This window comes from Molothrus ater, chromosome 1 (genome assembly GCF_012460135.2).
Source record: "Molothrus ater isolate BHLD 08-10-18 breed brown headed cowbird chromosome 1, BPBGC_Mater_1.1, whole genome shotgun sequence".
In the NCBI taxonomy this organism is placed as follows: domain Eukaryota; kingdom Metazoa; phylum Chordata; class Aves; order Passeriformes; family Icteridae; genus Molothrus; species Molothrus ater.
In genome coordinates this window covers 64507737-64526454 of record NC_050478.2, presented here as the reverse complement: position 1 = coordinate 64526454, position 18718 = coordinate 64507737, and the positions used below count along the sequence as shown (strand labels likewise).

At 45.0% G+C, this 18718-nt stretch overlaps 1 protein-coding gene across 1 annotated transcript in view; it reads left to right on the top strand.

Moving 5' to 3' along the window:
• Window positions 1-18718, top strand: part of ATXN1 (ataxin 1) — a 371937-nt gene that overhangs the window by 51121 nt on the left and 302098 nt on the right. The window contains exon 5 of the mRNA XM_054514234.1: window positions 17918-18004. The gene's annotated coding sequence lies outside the window, so the exon portion shown is untranslated. The remainder of the gene's footprint in view (window positions 1-17917; window positions 18005-18718) is intronic.

Sequence of the window (18718 nt, the reverse complement as noted above, 5' to 3'; positions counted from 1 at the left end):
CAAAGTTAACTTTTGTTTGCTTCCAGAAAATTAAATGGCAGGCAAGGTATCTGTGGTGACAGTAGCCTGAGAGCTGTGTCATTCCTTCTCAAGGGCTGGAGGAGAGGGCTTTGGCTAGCACCCAGCAGAGGAAAACCTATCTGTGTCTGCACCCCTGACACCATCAGTGAGATGGGGTGTGTGGCCTGGTGCCCCTGAGCACCCAGGAGTTTGTCTGTGACACTCTGCTTGCTATTCCGAGGTGCTGCTTGCCTGAGTCACTCTTTGTGCTGAAAATGAAACACTGTGATTCTAGCAGAGCACACAATGAACTGCTAATTACAAAACTGAAAACAAAGTTAAAGAGAAAAATGTGCACAGCATAATTTCACATCATGCTAAACAGCTTTTTTTCTTGGTTGCTTTAGTCACCCTACTATGAGGTGTTATGACAAACTGGGTTTGTCCCTGCCGCACACTTGCTTCTTTCAGAGTTCACAAATGTCTGGGCTGCTTTCCTCTCCATTTGTCCAACAAGGATTTCCCATTATCTTGCACATCATTCTACTTTTGTCTTTCTGCAGTGCTCTCTTCCTAGCTCATACTTGCTTGCTTTATATGTAGGAAGTAATATTTTAATTCTATCACAGCATAGTTCTGTATTGTGGAGAACACAGAACAACCTGGTCTTTCTGTGCCTTCCTTCTCTCCCAGTCCCTTGTCATGAGAGTTTGGAAATAATTTCAACAGGTGCCTGTGAAGCAGAATGAAGAATTCTGCAGGGCACTGGAGCGAGCACAAGCACAGACTGGACTGCAGTTGGAATGATGAGTGTGCACTCCAGTCTGCTCACTTGCTTCTCAGAGCACGGTCCTTGAGTGAGCAGCCTCACAGACATGTATGAACTCTGAAATCATTTCAGTCACCTACCTGTTTACACCTCTCCTCAGGGGGAGGTGCTTCAGTAAGTACTACACACATCTGTCTGTAGTTCAGATTCAGGCATACAGGCATAAATACTGATTCACTAATTAAACATATCTGAGTAGCATGCATGACATCCCAAGGATTTGCTTATAGGGATACAGGAATGCACTGGCGGTGCGTTCTACCCTGACTGGCAATCCACTCCTAGCCAAGGATGCAAATGGATAGGCTCCAGTGCTTTCTGCCAAGGCACTGTGCCAGCATGATACAGATGATGGGGAAGAGCTGAACAGATACTTAACATCTCTGTGTATATCTTCCCCATTCTGTCACAAGAGTACCTCATATAAATAAATAAAAGGGATGCTGTTAAGTCATGCCAGTCAAAAAAAGTCTGAAGACAGACTCTGGCTGCCTGCCCGGTTGTGCTAGATTTTCTAGGCTCTGAAGCATATACTTTGTGTCTGAGAATTTATTTAACCATGATCCATGGACTTCTGGAGATCTGGGATGATTTCTAAAGGAGATGCTAAATGTAAATAAGAGAAGAAAGACTCTTGCAATGGGACTTTGATCTACTCTGCAGGAATCAGCACCTCTGTTATAAAATGCTGAGGTCTCTAAGCAGTAAGAAGTTGACAGCTATTTTCTCAATTATGGAAAACTTCAGGAATGCTCTAGGGCACTTGATGCCAAGACAGCTCTGCCATTTCTCTGTCACACTGACATTGGTGGGACTTCAGTCAGTAAATTTGCGGGTTAGACTTAAGTTTGGTGTTTGGGTTTTTCTTGGGGGGTGTATGTGTTCCTTGCTCTCCATGTAGCACTAGTAATAGGTCACTATTTCTTCACTTAAGTGACTTCCTGTGGTTGGGATTTGGAAATCAGTGGAACTTTTTGTATTGCTTTATTCTGCTGTCCTTGAATCTCTTTTAGGAAGAGATTAGAGGTAGTTCAGAGACACCAGAGTAATTGGAGAGCAGACGTTCTGTGAGGTTTGTGCTTGTTTAAACAGTAAATTAAATTGCAGGGAAGCTGTGCTCACTCACGGATATGATGATTATGATGCTAAAATAGTACTGGTAGGCCCACGCCTCCAGCTCCATGGGACTCCTTAATGGAAAACAAGGAGCTGTAACATCACTGACCCTGTACGATGTGACCTTGGGGTGTGTGGGGGAAGCACCAACCTGCTGAAACCACTCCAGCATGGAGGGCTTCAAAGATAAAGGTCAATGGGGCTAATTTTTGCTGAGGAGAAAGCACAGGCAAGTGTGGGAATGTTTCCAGAGCAGAAGCAGGCACCTGACGGCTTTCTAATGTGTGTTAACTTTTAAATGAAAATGAGAAATGAGCCCAAACTGAATTTCAATTATCATGAGATATAAATTAAAAACAGAGTTGAAGCTTCAGTTTAAAATGTTCATTTTTTACTACATAGTTTTGACTTTGCTACATGAGCTTTCCTTGTGTTTTGATATTGTCAAAATCACTTTACAGCAACAGGTCCCAATAGATTATAGTAACACCTTGTAATATTTTAGTTTGTTAAAGGTTTGCGGCAGCAGGGTATGGTTTGAAAATCATGCTTTCACGAGTCTGGGAGCGGGGAGGAGGAACTGGGCTGTTGGTTCCCGATGGAAAAGGATGGGCATGGGGGGGTTTGTGGTGTGTCTTGTCGCGATCCGTGCCAGCCTGTGACTGGGAGTGGCAGCAGCAGCTCAGGACAGCGCAAATCCCGCTGAGGCCACAGCCGCAGCCCCAAAAACAAATTAATTCCCCCCTTCTGGGTGGGAGTTGAAGCCACCCCAGGTTTGCTTCTATGTGTTCCTACACAGCATCTTCCCTTCGTCTGCTCCTCTGACCTCACAGCCCGTTCTGCTTCGCTTCCCTTCTGACCACCCCTGCTCGCCTTCGTCGGGGTTCGGACTCGGCAGAGATCCGGTTATAAGGTCAGCTGTGTTTTCCCCTTCCCCTCCGCCGTGCTTTTGGGAGGGGGCAATTCACGGGCTCGCTTGCTCCTTCACCACCTCCTCCTCCTCGCCACGGCTCTCCCTTGGGCCACGCCGGTTGAGTGCGGCTGTGGGCGGTGCGGGCTGGTCAATGCTGGGAGTCACAGCGGCTTCCCCGCCTCAGCCGCTCCGGCCCCGCCCGCGGGTCCCGCGCCGTGGCCGTTGGGCGCTGTCCGGTGCCACCGCAGCCACTGCGCTTGTGCCAACAGCGCGCGGCCGCTCCACCGCAGTCCGTGTTGCGCGGCCTGTCTCGCGCTCTGTTGCGTGCTTGGGTCTCGCGCCGGTGCGCGTGCCTTGTCGCGCGCCCGTACCTCGCGCCTGTGCGCGTGCCTTGTCGCGTGCTGGCATCTCGTGCAGGTGCGCGTGCCTTGTCGCGTGCCAAGGTCTCGAGCCTCGTCGCGAGCTCGGATCTCGCGCCCTGTCGCGTGCACGGGCCTCGTGCCCTGTCACGTGGTATCTCTCGCGCCGGTGCGCGTGCCTTGTCGCGCGCCCGTGCCTCGCGTCCTGTCGCGCGCTATACCTCGTGCCAGTGCGCGTGCCTTGTCGCGTGCTGGCATCTCGCGCAGGTGCGCGTGCCCTGTCGCGCGGTATCTCTCGTGCAGGTGCACGTGCCTTGTCGCGTGCCAAGGTCTCGAGCCTCGTCGCGAGCTCGAATCTCGCGCCCTGTCGCGTGCACGGGCCTCGTGCCCTGTCACGTGGTATCTCTCGCGCCGGTGCGCGTGCCTTGTCGCGCGCCCGTGCCTCGCGTCCTGTCGCGCGCTATACCTCGCGCCAGTGCGCGTGCCTTGTCGCGTGCTGGCATCTCGCGCAGGTGCGCGTGCCCTGTCGCGCGGCATTTCTCGTGCAGGTGCACGTGCCTTGTCGCGTGCCAAGGTCTCGAGCCTCGTCGCGAGCTCGGATCTCGCGCCCTGTCGCGTGCACGGGCCTCGTGCCCTGTCACGTGGTATCTCTCGCGCAAGTGCGCGTGCCTTGTCGCACGCCCGTGCCTCGCGTCCTGTCGCGTGCTATACCTCGCGCCGGTGCGCGTGCCTTGTCGCGCGCCCGTGCCTCGCGTCCTGTCGCGCGCTATACCTCGCGCCAGTGCACGTGCCTTGTCGCGTGCTGGCATCTCGCGCAGGTGCGCGTGCCCTGTCGCGCGGCATTTCTCGTGCAGGTGCACGTGCCTTGTCGCGTGCCAAGGTCTCGAGCCTCGTCGCGAGCTCGGATCTCGCGCCCTGTCGCGTGCACGGGCCTCGTGCCCTGTCACGTGGTATCGCTCGCGCAAGTGCGCGTGCCCTGTCGCGCGGCCGACTTTCGCGTGCTATGTCTCGCGGAGGTGCACGCGCCTCGCCGCGTGCCAGCGGCTCGCGCATGTGCGCGTGCCCGGGTCGCGTGCCTTGTCGCGAGCCCGGATCGCGCGCCCTGTTTTGCACAGGTGCGCGTGCCGTTTCGCGTGCTATGTCTCGCGCAGGTACACGTGCAATTGCACGTGCCCTGTCACGTAGTATTTCTCGCGCAAGTGCGCATGCCCTGTCGCGTGGGCGGAGCTCGCGGCCTGTCGCGCGGCCGGATCTCGTGCCGGTGCTCGTGCCTTGTCGCGCGCCGGGTCTCGCGGCCGGTCGCGTGCCGTTCCACACAGCGGGTCTCGCGCGCGATCCTGCCGGTGCCGGGCGCGGCCGCCAGGGGGCGCGCAGCTCCCGCCGCCCACCCAGGGCTCCCCTGCGCGCCGCCGCTGTGAGGGCTGCCGGCACAGCAGCGGGCACTTGCAGTGCGATGTCCTGCCAGTAATCCTAGATGAAGTATAATCCCCCCGCCCCGCCCCCCCCATTTTTGTAGGTATTTTTAGCTATTTTAACCCCTTCCCTACTCTCTCGGCACGGTAGCGGGGAGCAGCGCCCCGTGTGCCGTCTCCTGTTCGTCGGTGGCCCCGAGGCCCTCCCGCGGCGCTGCTCGCTGGGATCCGGCGGTGCGCTGCCGCTCGGGCCGGGGGCACAGGGACAAGTACCGGCGCGAGCGGAACGGGCGGGCTCCGGCCGGCGCGAGGGCTGCCGGTGCTGGGTGGGGACCGTGAGGGGCCGGGCGGTCACCGCCGGCCTGATGGCTGCGAGATGCGGAGCGCGGCTGAAAGGCAAGCCTGCAGTGCCCTTTAGGAGGTCAGCCTGTACGTCGCCAGCTTTTAAGGCAGCACTTGAACTCTCTTGACAGATGAGCCCCTCTAAAGCCCCTCCAGCGAGGAGGATACCACGATCCCCTGGGTTCTATTGTGTAAATACACCTAGAGCTGAAAAGGCTCTCCTCGTAATACTTAACTCAATCCTCTCTACTGAAAATTGTGTTCGTGGTAATATGTGTAAAAAGGGTCACGTGCAATCTTTTAGTGTCTAGAAGCCCAACTTTTTACACTTTGGAAACCTATTACCGTTTCTCATTTCTTCTTTCTTTGACTAAACAAAAAAGTACTTTAATGCTTTCTCTTCATAAATGTTTTCCCAACCCTTTCAGCCTTTCTGGCCCTCTCTGTATTTTCTCCCATTTCATCACACGTTCCACAATTTGCCATACTGAAGTGAATGCAAATATCACATAGTTGCCAACATAATATGTAGTGATCACATTTACTCCTGAGTGCCTGCAGCATGGACTTACGAAATCTTTGGGAGCATTTCTACGTTTATTGTTGTGTAGGGGTTTTTTTCCAGGCTGGAATCCTTACAGCAGTGTTTTGTGTTGGAGGAAAAAACAGCTGAGCTTTTATTCCTAGATAAAGCCTCTTCCTCAATCACCTGATTTCAAGTAATTATCAAGTGACTTAATAGTAATACTACTACTACTTAATAGTATTCTACTACTTATCTATTAATTCAAGTGAATCTCTGTCCTTCATGTGCCATGAAGCATTGCTTAGGGCTTGGACACGGTTGTCTCCGTTCAGTTAGTCTCTAGCATGTTAGAAAGGAAATTCTGGATTTTTTTTTCCTGCATTAATAAAAGTTTCAGCAGGATTTCTCATAGCAAAGGTTATAACATCACATAACTTTGATATACTCCTTTGGAATTCACTTTGCAGGTAAGCAGTGTAAGCCTCGGGTCCCAGTGGGTTGCTCCTGCTTGTTCCCCCACTGTTCAGACTGAGGATTCAGAATGCCTCTTGGGGATCCTTCACTTGATTCCATTGATCATGTCTCTCACAAAGCAGAAGCATCATGTGTTGGGAGGGTAGCTAAATTCCCTCACTCAGGATCAGTGGATGTAAAGTTGGTGTGTCTGCCTTGAAGGTCAACCTTGTCTTGCACAGGGTTATGGTGAGGTTGTTAATTGGGTTAATTGGGACTTTAGGGTGCTCTGACAAGTGACTTGTGCTCTTTTGGGGCAGAACAAGCAGTCTGTGTAAATCTAAGTGCTGAGAAGGGGAGGGGACAGCTACAAATGATCCGTCACTTGTTGGCTCCTCCTGCTCTTGGCTGCCCTACTCGTTCTCTCTGGGACGATGGCCCTTGTTTGCCTGCTGGGCTTCAGCTCAGGCAGAGCCCCTTGTTCCCTGGGGAACTCTTAAGGATGTGCCCTCGGGAAGGACATTGGCAGTAGACTGCTGCTGAAGCCAGAGGGGCTGGGAAGACAATTTGCATCTGCCTCTTCAACCTCCCAGGCTGAGTTAAGCGTTTCCAGGGGGCAGTTAAAGATGTGCTTTATGGTCTGTCTCCTGAGTGCATAATGGGAATTTTCCCCCAGTTCTGTGGCTGGGAGAGCTCTGCAGCAGGTGCAGCACAAAGCCCAGCGCACGATCAGCCACATGTTGCCTCCACATGCACAAAAGGGCTCACACAGGAACACAAACACAGCCCATAACTGTGCTTTCACTCTGGGTCCCCTGCTGGTATTTTGTGCTGCTTTGGCCACCTGTGCCATCCCTCTGCCATGGGGCCTGGGCTGGCAGCATCCCTGATCACTCTGTGCTCTGTCCGGGATGCTCTTTGGATGGCTGCTGACTCCTGTACAGAATTAAGGCACTAACCCTAAAGCATGTCGGAAGTGTCTCCATACATATTTCTGGGAGTTTTGTTTAGTGTGTCCTTTTGATACATGCCAAGCCCTGCCTTGGTGTTTGTAGCCTCCCAGATGTTTGGATGTTTTTTTTTCCCTGTGGCATGTTGCTGTGTAACCCAGCAGGCACGACACTTGATCTTCTTCCTCTGCAGCTTAAAAAAATCTCTCGTCTTTATAGACATTGAGAGTAGCGACACATCTGCCTGCTATATTCTGTCATTACTTACACCTTGTGCTTTACTTTGGGTTTCAGTATCCTCTTTTAGCAAGCATAGATGCTGCAATGGGAAAATGGCTTGTTACTATGCTTGGATTTTGTTCTGACACTGCAGCTGGTTGGTTTGATTATTTTTTTTACTTAAGGAAAATGCTGGAACTTAACCTTAAAGGTGCTGCTTCAAAGTGCCAATCCTGTGCAGGGGAAGAGTCAGGATGAAAGAATAAAAAGGAATGGATACTGGATAATTCCCAAAGAGAATTGTTTCCTGATAATGTCAGGCTCACTTTTTACCTGAATGTGTTCCTCAACCACAACACTGTAGTAAATAATCAAGAGGGATAAGAAAGATAAAAATGTGTATATGTGGGGGGAGGGGGGAGCTAGGGTGGTGGTTTCCTGTTAGCTGTCTGAAGCATAAACTCTAAAACTCAGTTCATTCAAATTCATGGAAATCTGCAAACCACATTGGGTCATAGAATGGTTTGTGTTGGAAGGGGACCTTAAAGATCCTCTCATTCCAGCCCTGCTGCTGTGGACAGGGACACCTCTCACTAGACCAGGCTACTCAAAGCCTCATCCAGTTTGGCCTTGAACACTGACAGGGATGGGGCATCCACAGATTCTCTGGGCAACCTGTTCCACTGCCTCACCACCCTCACAGTAAAGAATCACATGATTAAGTAAAGATATGAAACCTTGTACAGTTACTAAGCTAACTAATTATATAAAGTATGGCATTGAAAAGAATACAGCGTGAGTAGAGCAACAAAATGTCTTTGAGTTGTTCCAGAGAAAATCCTCAACTTTACCAATCCTGTACAAATTCTTGGTGTACATAATTAACAGCTTAGAATGCTTTCCAAATAATTGAATGAACTATGCAGTGTGTTTTATTTTCCCAAATGGGCAACTTTCCCTTCTGGTCTGTGCAAAAGATTACATGAACCAAATAACAGAATCAAGTACCTTACATGATCTCCTAGTTTGGCATGACAGTGAAACACAGAGTGTTTTCTGCTTGTTTCACCACAGAATGCACTTGAAACACAGAGCTGCTTAGTGAATGACAGACTGAAAGATGTCTACTGAAGAGAAATTATCTGACTGTGTGTATGTCTATGTACAGTGCTAATTTTGAGATTAAGCTGCTGGGTTGTGATGATGAACAGTTGTTGGCTACGGTTGCATGTGCTCAGCTCATCATTTTTCCACAAAAATATGGACAGCATGAAATGTACCTGTTGTTACTTATTTTTTGAAAGGTGATGTCTAATTAGCAAACTTAATTATTTTGCGTCTGTTGAAAGCAACAATACGGCTTCCAATGTATTGCCTTTGGGGTTTTTTCAGTACTCATTACAATCTTTCCTGGCATTCATCAGCACTTCTAAATTACTAGGAAGACTGTAATTAATCATTCACTTCTTTATGCTTCCTACTAGACAAACACAGATCATTGCAGGCAAGTTGAAGTAAGCCATTTCAGATTTTCAAAACATGCTGTGGCTAGTGGAAGTCTTGGGGAAAGCACTGCTTCAAACATTCTATCAACAGATTACCGCACAAAAGGTAACTCAGTGCTTGACTGTAACAGCATTTGATGACAAACAGTTTATGAGGTGTCTTTGAGAAAGGATTTCTCTCTCACTAAGTCAGTAAAAATTTAAGGAAGAAGTTTATGGGATTTGTTTTCAGTCCAGCCCGAGTGCATCTCAAAACAACTTGAGAAAATAGAGTTCAAGTGTTAGAGGCCCCAAATTCTGAGCCAAACCTTGTCAGCTGACAGTTCTTTCATTGAGATTTATTTAGGTTTGCTGTGTTAAATCAGAAGTCATATACATAAAAGTTCTATTTAGGCCAGAAAGGAAAAGTGAACGAAGCAGACAAGTTCAGACTACAAAGATCAGAATTTTTATCTTTATTCTGCAAATATGGAACATTTGGAAAGCATTGTGTAAACGGAACTTACGCCAGGTTTTCTGAAATAGTTACCATCTGATTTGTCTGTATGATATTTACTTGGTAAAAATGCTCTGTTTTTGGAAGTGAGAGCTTCCATGATCTGCCACCTGTAGAGACAGAAAGTATGTTCTTAAATGGTTTGTCAGCAAAGTTTAAATCTGCTGCTGTCCCTTCCCACCCAAGCTGCTTCACAAACTCGCATCCCCACTGGAATGAAAGCACTTGTGGCGCTCGGAGAGCAGCGGCCAAATGTGTGTAACGTGCTGCCCCATGAGGAGGGGAGGGAACAAGCTGGCCAAGAACTGAGTACAAGTACGTAGCCCAATTTCTTCTGAAAGAATGAAACAATCCTTTTATGTCCTTGTAGGAAAGTAACAGCTTTCTGTTCTCCCTCTGTAGGCTCCTTTTCTAGAAAACTGTTCTTCAAAAGAGTGGAGTGCAGCAGCATGCTTCAGCCTCCAGGATTCACACCGCTAGCTTCAGGAAGTATGACTGCTTTTGAGTTATTGCTTAGATGAATGATAATAATAAAAGCTGACTAGCTTAAAAAAAAAAAAAAGGACCTTGGAGCACTGTCACGTAACTGCTGATAGCAATGATCATTATGTTTATCTTGCCATTTTTAACCTTGTTGTCAATTACCACATTTCACCCTAGATTCTGGTGTCTAAGAAATCCATGCTAAAATGAACATTTGTTTCAGCAAAGGCTTCCAACTGAATGCAAGCCACAAAGGGTTTCTTTTAAGTTGGATCAGAGTGTTTTTTTTTTTTTTTTTCTCCTCCCTTCCTCTGAAGGAGAGAAGACAAGTTCTGGAAGCTTGGTTGCTGGTCTAAAACATTAATAGCATGAAGTCTCTTCAGTGTTTCTGTGTTAAACGCTGTTTCAGAGCTATTGCTGCTTAAGGGATCTAGTTGCTAAGACTAAGCAACTAAATGACCTGTGTTCCCAGTTAAACATAAGAATTGACCTTACCATGTATGGAATATATCAACAACCTTGTTTTGTTTGTTTATTTTGTTTTTTTGTCTGATTAGCCTTACTGTATTAATGCTTATGATACAATGTCGTTAGGTTGTGGAGGGGTAAAACCTGCCACGGTAATGGAAGTAAAAGCAATCAGCTAAAGGAGTGTCTGTCCTTGCCTGCAGACTGTGGGAAGTGTTTGAGCCTGCTTCAGGCTACGGTGCTTGGACTCAGCTTGTTGAAGGCACTTGGCCAGAGACGATCCCACACCTGCGCTGTGAAGGCCACAGAGGCTCTCCAGGGGAATGATGGGACACATCAGTGCCCTGTTTAGTCCTGTTATAGCCCAAGTACGTTATCTTTCTTAACCTGCCCTTTAGAGTTTAATCTTGTTCCTTTATATATCTGGTAGTAGAGGAACTTTAGTGTTTTAAGTACTGCAAGAGTGCTAGAAGTAGATCTGAGTGGATCTCCATATGAGGGAATTACAAGGAATGGTTTCTATGGGCTTTTAAAAAGCGAAAGGGAAAAAAGGGGTAATGTAATTACCATGCTGGCGACGATTCCAGTCCCTGGAGGAATGACTATTGCGTGAGGGCTGCCTATCAGACAAAGTGAGTTTGTAATCTGTTTGTAGTGGCAAATTCCACACTTGGCTCATTATGATACCTCAGTCTGAGTTAATTATAGAGTTTGGGATTGGGGGTGAGGAGAAGGACAGGAATGAAAGCCTGTCTCAGAAAACTGAATTCAAAGGAAAGCAGAGTATAGTTCAGTACCTTTTCTTGTGTCTGATGCTTCAGCTGCTGAGAGTGCCACACCCTTACACAGACAGTGCTGTCTCTGGAACGTCCTATCGTAAGAACCCCATGAAGCAGCCTATTGTTGGGTGCTGCTCTGAGCTGCGTACACTTCAGGGCTATAAACACTACCGAGATGTTCCAGCATTACTTATTTTCAGGTCACTCTCATATTGATGCATTCCCTTGCATGTTTTCTGTTTGTGACCTATTTTTGATGCATTTCACATCTGCTTTAGCAGCTCTTTGACAACCAGAAAACAGGGCTGTTTACTGAGTTCACAGCTGCTGCTAATATCCGTGCAACTAGCCAGAACTGACTGTTTTCTTGCTTAGCTCATCCTGTTGAATGAACCTCTCAGCAGGGTTTGTTGCAAGTTTGTTTCAACTGGAATGCTATCAAAAGTTTCCACACATTTGTGAATTTCTCATACTTCAGCCTTCCTAGAAACCCAGAAACATATGCACCCTCACTAATTCCAGTAACTTTCTTCAGTTTCCCATGGCTTAACTACATTGGTTTTTCACAGATAGCGAAAACAGCCTGTTGTAAATGGGATGAAATTCCTGCTGTCATTAGTTAACACTAATGCATTTGAACCGAGTCTTTAAGGAAATAACTCTTCTTGTCTAGTTTAAGGACAGTATTACCTATCAGCTCGCATTGCAGTGTTTCATTATGGTAACTCAATTACCTTATTTTTCATGTTGCCTTTTTTTTTGTGTACAAATGATGTTTGAAGAGGGGTGGGAATGTAAATTAATCCTGCAGCATTTCCTTGTATCACCTTCAGCAAGTGGCTTGCTCAGGGTGCATCATCTTTCAATGAGGCCACATCCTGTAGGGCTGAATTCCTGCCTGTGCTGTCATCTGAGTGTCTGTGGGCGGTTTGCAGTTTGCTACTCTTGCAGTTTGTGACACTATGGATTAGTTACTTTCAGGACACTTGTTCCCACCAAAGAAAGATGTTATTGGACCTTTGTGGTGTAGGTGCAAGAAGTCACAGCTTTGTGGGGTCTGGGCAGTTTGGTTTTGTTGTTGTTTGGTTTGTGCTTAGGCATTGATTAATAGCACAATATGGCAGGCAGCCGGTGTGTGTGCTTCTGGAAGTGAACAGAGGTCCCAGTCTCCATGAAGAATTAAGCTGGTGACACACTTCTTCAGTTCCAGCTGTTTGAGCCCCTGCCTGAGTCTGCCTTTCCTGATTTTATAATGCTGTTCAGCACTGCTATTGATCATCTCCCAAGTGCTCATTTTAAAAATAATTGTGTTTCCTAAGCCACATGTGGATCTCAACTTTCAAGCCTTTCTATGTCCTTGTGAGGTAAACGTTACCAGGTTAGCTGTGATCTGAATTACAGATGTGGATACAGAGGCACAAAGGGTATAAAAGATCTGCCAAAGTCATTTCAGTGCATCAGAGACAAAATTAGGCAAAAAGATTTCTGACTCCCACCTGTGTCCTACTCTTCCAAAGCAATTTTCATGCTTCATTCAATTTTGGAACTTTTGCTGTCATGGTATCTCACAGGTAGCTTTCATTTCTTAATGGTTTTGAAGATTGATTTTCACCACTCCCACCCCTGGTTCATTTCCAGTTGTTAATGAAGTGTATATTGAATTTTCTTTGGTCCATTGTGAAGCTCCTGGTGGTGACTCTAAAGTACTTTCTGATCCCTACCTACTGCTTCTTAGACAATGACAGAAAATGTGGTTACCAGCCTTTTCTCTCATTTTACCAGCGGCAGTCAACAGGAGATACCAGACCATTTGATTTGGCTCCTTGTAGATGGGCTTAAATATTTAGTTGCTAAAAGACTTTTCAGTTTGCATTGCTCCACATCAGATGACCAGGTTGTGGGGTAGCTTAAAATATTTATTGTGGAAATTAACTAAATTTGGAATGCTTTGTTTGTTTGTTTGTTTTTTTGTTTGTAGTGTTGTGCCAATGACAAGGCGAGTGCCCATCATAGGAAGCTTGTGAACCAATTTTTGGTACCTAAAAATTGTTCTCTGCTGAAACCTAGAGTTGCTCAGCAACCTTCTCTGAACCTTTGTTTCTTTCACCTGTCTCCGATACTCTGGGGAATGAAATTTTCGTTTTCTGAGACATCTGCCTGTATTGATTTGTTCTAAGGGGAGCCTGGATGAGTAGCTGATACCAAGTAGTTAAATTTGATATGGCTAAATCTGTTCAAGCAAAAGCCCAGCACAGTTTAGGGCAAAATGTAACAGTAGTGGAATACGTGGCTTGAGAATGGGCATTGTGCAGCTGAAAGTGGTCAATGAAGTGCCTTCTGTTATTTTACACAAGTCTCAGCATTGCTTTGGTGTGGTGGGAGGTAGGAAGAACCAGAAATTAATCCAGTCAACACAGCTGTTTTGTGGAGGTCATGGTATGTACACAGCTCATTGACTCAGATTCCTTGCCAAAACATTACCTCTTCTACATCTGTGAGTGTTCTCTAATCTTTCTGCACCAAAACTTGTCTTTGTTCCTTTAGTGTTTTTCTCCTCTCTGTGAATTCTTTCAGCTGGAGAGATGGCAGGTACTCATCAAGGCAGCTCTTCACTTCCTACCCAGGCAGTTCTGATAAATGCTTAGCACCCTTCCATTTGGTCAGGAAAACTTCTTTATAGGGCTTTGCTGATGTATCATTTTCTAGCTGCAGTAGGACAGTGTATGGATGGGTAAGCTGACCCTGTGGACTTGACCTCTATAGGCTCATTAGATCCCTGTGTTTTTGCTGGAGAGGACTCATGAACACTTCAGGCGGAACAAATGCTAAAATACAGCAAACAGCTTCCTCCATAGGGAAATTCACCCAGTTGCAAAACTCAACTGGGGTGAAAAGAGACCACTGGAAATAGTCCACACCCAGTGCTCAACTCTGCCCAGGTACGTTATCCAGTTGTGTTCTTGGTATCTTCTACCATGGAGACTCCACATCTTCTCTGGGCAACCTGTGCCACTGTCCAGTCATACCTGCAGTAAAAGTTTTATCTTAAAAGGGCATTTAAATGGAGTTCCCTGTATTTCAATTTGTGCCCACTGCCATTGGAAAGGAAGAGGCAGTTGTGTAGGTGGATTTTAGAAAAGTCAGGAGAAAGGAAACGAAGCATTAGACTGCAGTAAAACAGAATTCTGTAACAAAAATTATGAATTTCCATGACACAGTGAAAATCGGTAGACTATAAAGACTGGAAGAGGGAAATCCTTCCAGCCCCAGCTGAAATTGATGAGGTAGTTCACAGCTTTCAGAATTGCAGTTTGAGGCGGCCTGAAACGTGATGGAGAGTGAGCTATGTCAGCGTATGTCAGCATATGCTTCAGAGCATGTTCTCAATTTTATTTGTACATGTGAGCACAAGAAAATTCTCTTATTTTTCAGAGCTGAGCTGGATTTCTCCAGCACAATTCCGTGGCAATGGGCAAATTCCACAGGAAAGCTTTACAGCCAGAGAACATATAAAGTCTGGAACATGGATAAACTGGTTAGGATAAAATAGAAACCAGCAGAACTCTCTGCCAAAATCAGAAGTGAAATGAATAGAGGTTCAAAAAAAGTTCATTCAGTATGCCTGGCTCCTTGTTTCCATAATTTAGGAATAATTACATTTTTGTCACTAACATTGTTTTTAAATGTCAGTAGAAACCAGACAAGTATATTTGCAAACCCAGCCCTGTCACATTGAATATATTAGATTTTCCAATACCAGCCTCTTTTAAGTAAGGCTGAGGAAGCACTAAAAGCTCAGTGACTCTCAAGTGTTAGGAGGCTATTGAAAGAGCTTGTTAGGCTTTATGACATGCAGGTTGAAATATAATAGGCCTGGAGCTTTGTGAAGGAGCTGGAAAGCTGTGGTTGAAGAGAGGACAGTGCCCAAGAGTTTGTAGACCAGATGATTTGTGCAAAGGGGATGTTGGAAGGTTCAAGGCAAAATAAACAAATGGGGCTACCCACAGGGACAGTGTTAAGCTGAGACCAAACTGCTTCCTTAGCTTGGTTTTTAAACACCAGTTAGTCTGTCTAACCAAAGAAGGCATTTTCAGTTCAAGTTTCTTCCTGTCCACACTCAGGCCAAAAAGTTATTTTCTGTTACCTAATTGACCACATTTGTTCTGACCCAACTTTCCTTTGCCTATTACCTAGTGACACTGTGGGTCTTTCTGTTAATCCAGAGCAGCACATGATTCTCTTCTGACAGTCCTAGATGGGTTTGGTTAACTTTGTCCTTCCCTACTGGTTCTGTTCTTATCCCTCTGCTTTGGTATTGTGCTAAAATAGACCATCTTCTTTACACCTATCATTCATTTTCTGGTGGAAGCTTTTTGGTTCTGATGTCTTCTACTAGACCAGCTTGGGTACCTAGGAAATGTAAGTTAGCCTCTGATAAGAGAGATCCTGATAACCCCACAGATGTATTTTCCATGGTCTTGGATCCTCTGCTATGGCACCAGCAACAAGAAAAAGAAATGAATAAAGATTGTTCCTAGCATGTACAGTTTTGAATGCAAATTTGAAGATATGAGCTGAGTGCAGTAATAACTTAATGTGACTTGCAGGCCTCTTTGAGCTGTAACTTGGAGATGTACCTTATCTTGTTCATGTCACCATGGGATTGAGAGCTCCCCAGGAATATTCTTTTTAAAAAAACCCTTGATCTTTAACAGAGCTACATAAAGAAAATGTAACTCTACAGAGACAGCTTGGCTTTGTAATAATCACTGCATCCAGTTCATGGGGTCGAGTTGTATGTTCATGGGCCTGTCAAAATGTAACTGAGCTAAAGTTATCTACCACTTTAAAACTGGGTTCTAGAGGCCATGAGCATAGGTATAGTTACTAGAATATGTCAGCTCAAGAATGAGTTCCTCGAAAAGTGGATCAGGAAGCTGTTACAGCTGAGCAGTTGTTATGGCTGTTGACGGCTAGCTAGAGAATATTGCATTACACTAATTCAATTCTTTCCCAAAGGATAGGAATTCTTTACTCTTATTTCCTTTTTTGCAGAAATGACAGATCTGGGATATGTAGAAGAGAAGAGAATAGGGAAGCAGGAACATTTAAAAAAAATACCTCAGTGGTTTGAAATCCTAGCTTTCTGATAACTTTTTGAATTATATATATGTTCTCTCTCTTTTACATAACATAAATCTTGTTAAGGTTGCAAACTGCCAGTGTTTGTTATTGAACTTTCCAGATCATTGCTTGTCAATTTAACATTATTTTCCCTAATCCCTGCTGCATATTAAACACCAGGTATTCACCAAAGAAAGGTTAGTCCCAACTACCTCTGCAAGCACAACATCTCTGAGTCACTGCAGACATTCTTCATGTAATTCCCTGGTCCCTGAGCAGTTCCAAAGAGGCCGACTCATTGCAGCCCTACCAACATATTCCTCACTGAGTCAGGAAGGCCACAGAGCCCTTGCATAACCCCGCTGTCCTGCAGAAATGTCACTGTGAACAATACTGGATTACACCAGACAAAACCCACTCTAAAGAATGAAGGGAATTTCATTATTAAAAACCAGAACAAAACTAAGTGATAACATGCTCTATTCAGAGTACCTGACAGATGCTGGGTATATAAACCTACCTTCCTCCAAAGTCACATACTTGGGGGTGTATGGAACCATCCTGTCCAGCAGTACATGGCTACACCACAAAACAAGGACAAATTTCTTCACTCCGTGTTTATTTATACCACGTCTCTTTGGGCATTCTCTTCTTACTGAGTGCAGTAGCTGGAACCTGTTCTTCCAGCTTCATTATATAAAGGTGAGGCTTCATTATATAAAGGTGAGTCTCAGCTTTAGAAACCAGCATTACTGAGCTTGAGAAGCCTCTATCTTCTCCCATTTCATGGCTCAGGAATTCATGCTCTGCTACTGACCAGCTCACTGACTTTCCTGTAACTGAAGTTTTGTTATGGTAAGCTGAAGAATTCTGTGAAAATCTAGAATTATCTTTTCTTTTTCACATTATGTATTTTCTAGGGCTTCTTTATTTTACTGGAGGGATAATGAAGTAATGTCAGAAGAGCATTTTATTTGCTGATTGTGTTGTAATCATCCAAAGTATGATCCTAATCCTAATAGTATTCTCCTGGAAGGAAGCTTGAAGTCAGGGAGAACTCCCCTGTAGCTAACCTTGGTGGTATTCAGTGTGTCTAGCAAATGCAAAGTGCAATGTTCGGGAATAAATCATTGCTTGCTAAATCTTAGCTAATATAACAAGTAAAATATATCAATGTGTTATTTTAGCAAATGCATGCTGTCAGATCTAATCCTGGGTTTCCAGCCTCTAAAAATGCAGGTGGTGCATATTAGTGATGAAGTGAACAGTTTGAGGAGGAAGGAACTTAAAAGTATTCTAAATTCAAATTACTTGATGTAGAAACTTGAAACACTTATATCCATGGGAAAATTTTCTTTGTCCTTTTTTTTTTAAACCACTCAAGTGCAGACATACTTTTTTCTCTTTTACTACCACTTGTTTGCGGGGAGCAGTAGGTTTTGGAAATTTGAGAAAATAACTTGTAGTTCTGTACAACTTTCACTAGCTCTGTTTGGTTGGGCTGTAATTTGCAGCCTGAAAGACATTGATATAAAGAAAACACTTCCAGGAAATTATGTGGCTTAGATTAATTGATGTTGCTGCGCATGTTTAAGTCAATTACTCAGAGGGAACACAAAAATTCTTAACTGTTTATAGTACCTAAAACCAGTATAAATAAAGCATTGCTCTCCAAAACTTAGAGAAGTTTTTTTTTTTTTTTGTAGGAGGATTAAGTGACTTCACTTATTTTCTTTAAAGAAAATAAAACTAGTATTCTGTCTCTTTTCTAATTTTTAGCACGATAAATTTTTTTCTGTATAAAAAGAAAGCAAATGAATGAACACAGTTGGTGCTAAAGATTAAAGTATATGTCTACATTTGCTGAGCAGTAATTTGTTTATTTTGCACACTGATAAATTTTGAGGTAAAATTATTAATCTGTTTCCATTTTCTATTTTTAGGTGTGTTCAACAGTAAAAAATGTATTGGAAAGGACTTAAGAAAGGCTGTTGGGAGAGGATGGGAGAAAAAATTAAGTGAACTTAAAGGTCAGTGTCATAAAGATACCAACCTAACCTGATTATTGTCTGCCCTCTGGAGAGGGGAGAATCTTACACAGCTGCATTAAAGTTGAGAAAAATGAGAAGCTGAAGAGGAAATTGTATTATTCTCTGAGTAGGTTATGTTGTACAGTTAATGAATGATGGCTACATAGATTTCTTTTTTAAAAAAGCACTGAAGTAATGTAACTGAACCAGAAAAGGTAACTATAAAAATCTTGCACCTTAGCCATGAAAGTGAGGTGAATATCATATAGTATACAACTGATTTCTCTTTTGTAGGAGGCCAGAGGCTCTCCACTAAAGGAATGCGTTGTTTACAGGTTTGGAAAGGTTTGTTCCACATTCCAACAGTATTCTTAGGATGGCATGGCAAAATCTAAATAGTACCATACTGTTTTCTCTAACTCTGCAGCTTCACTTTCCTGAGCCCCCAAGGTATTTCTAGGAAGAGGTGCATTTCAGCAAAGAGAAATTGTGAGGAGACTGAAGAGCAGGTTTCTCTCATACATACATTGCATCATCCACGTGAGCTGCAGGGCTGTGTCAGTCTGAGGAGAAGAGCACTAGGGACGGTGTGACTCTGTCCTGCTGGCTGGTGGCTCAGCCTGTGCCTTCCCTGCTGTCAGGCAGCATGCAGACTTTTGGATAGGGGTGATAGAGAGGCTGTGCACTGAGTGTTGGAAAGTGGAAGAATTGAGG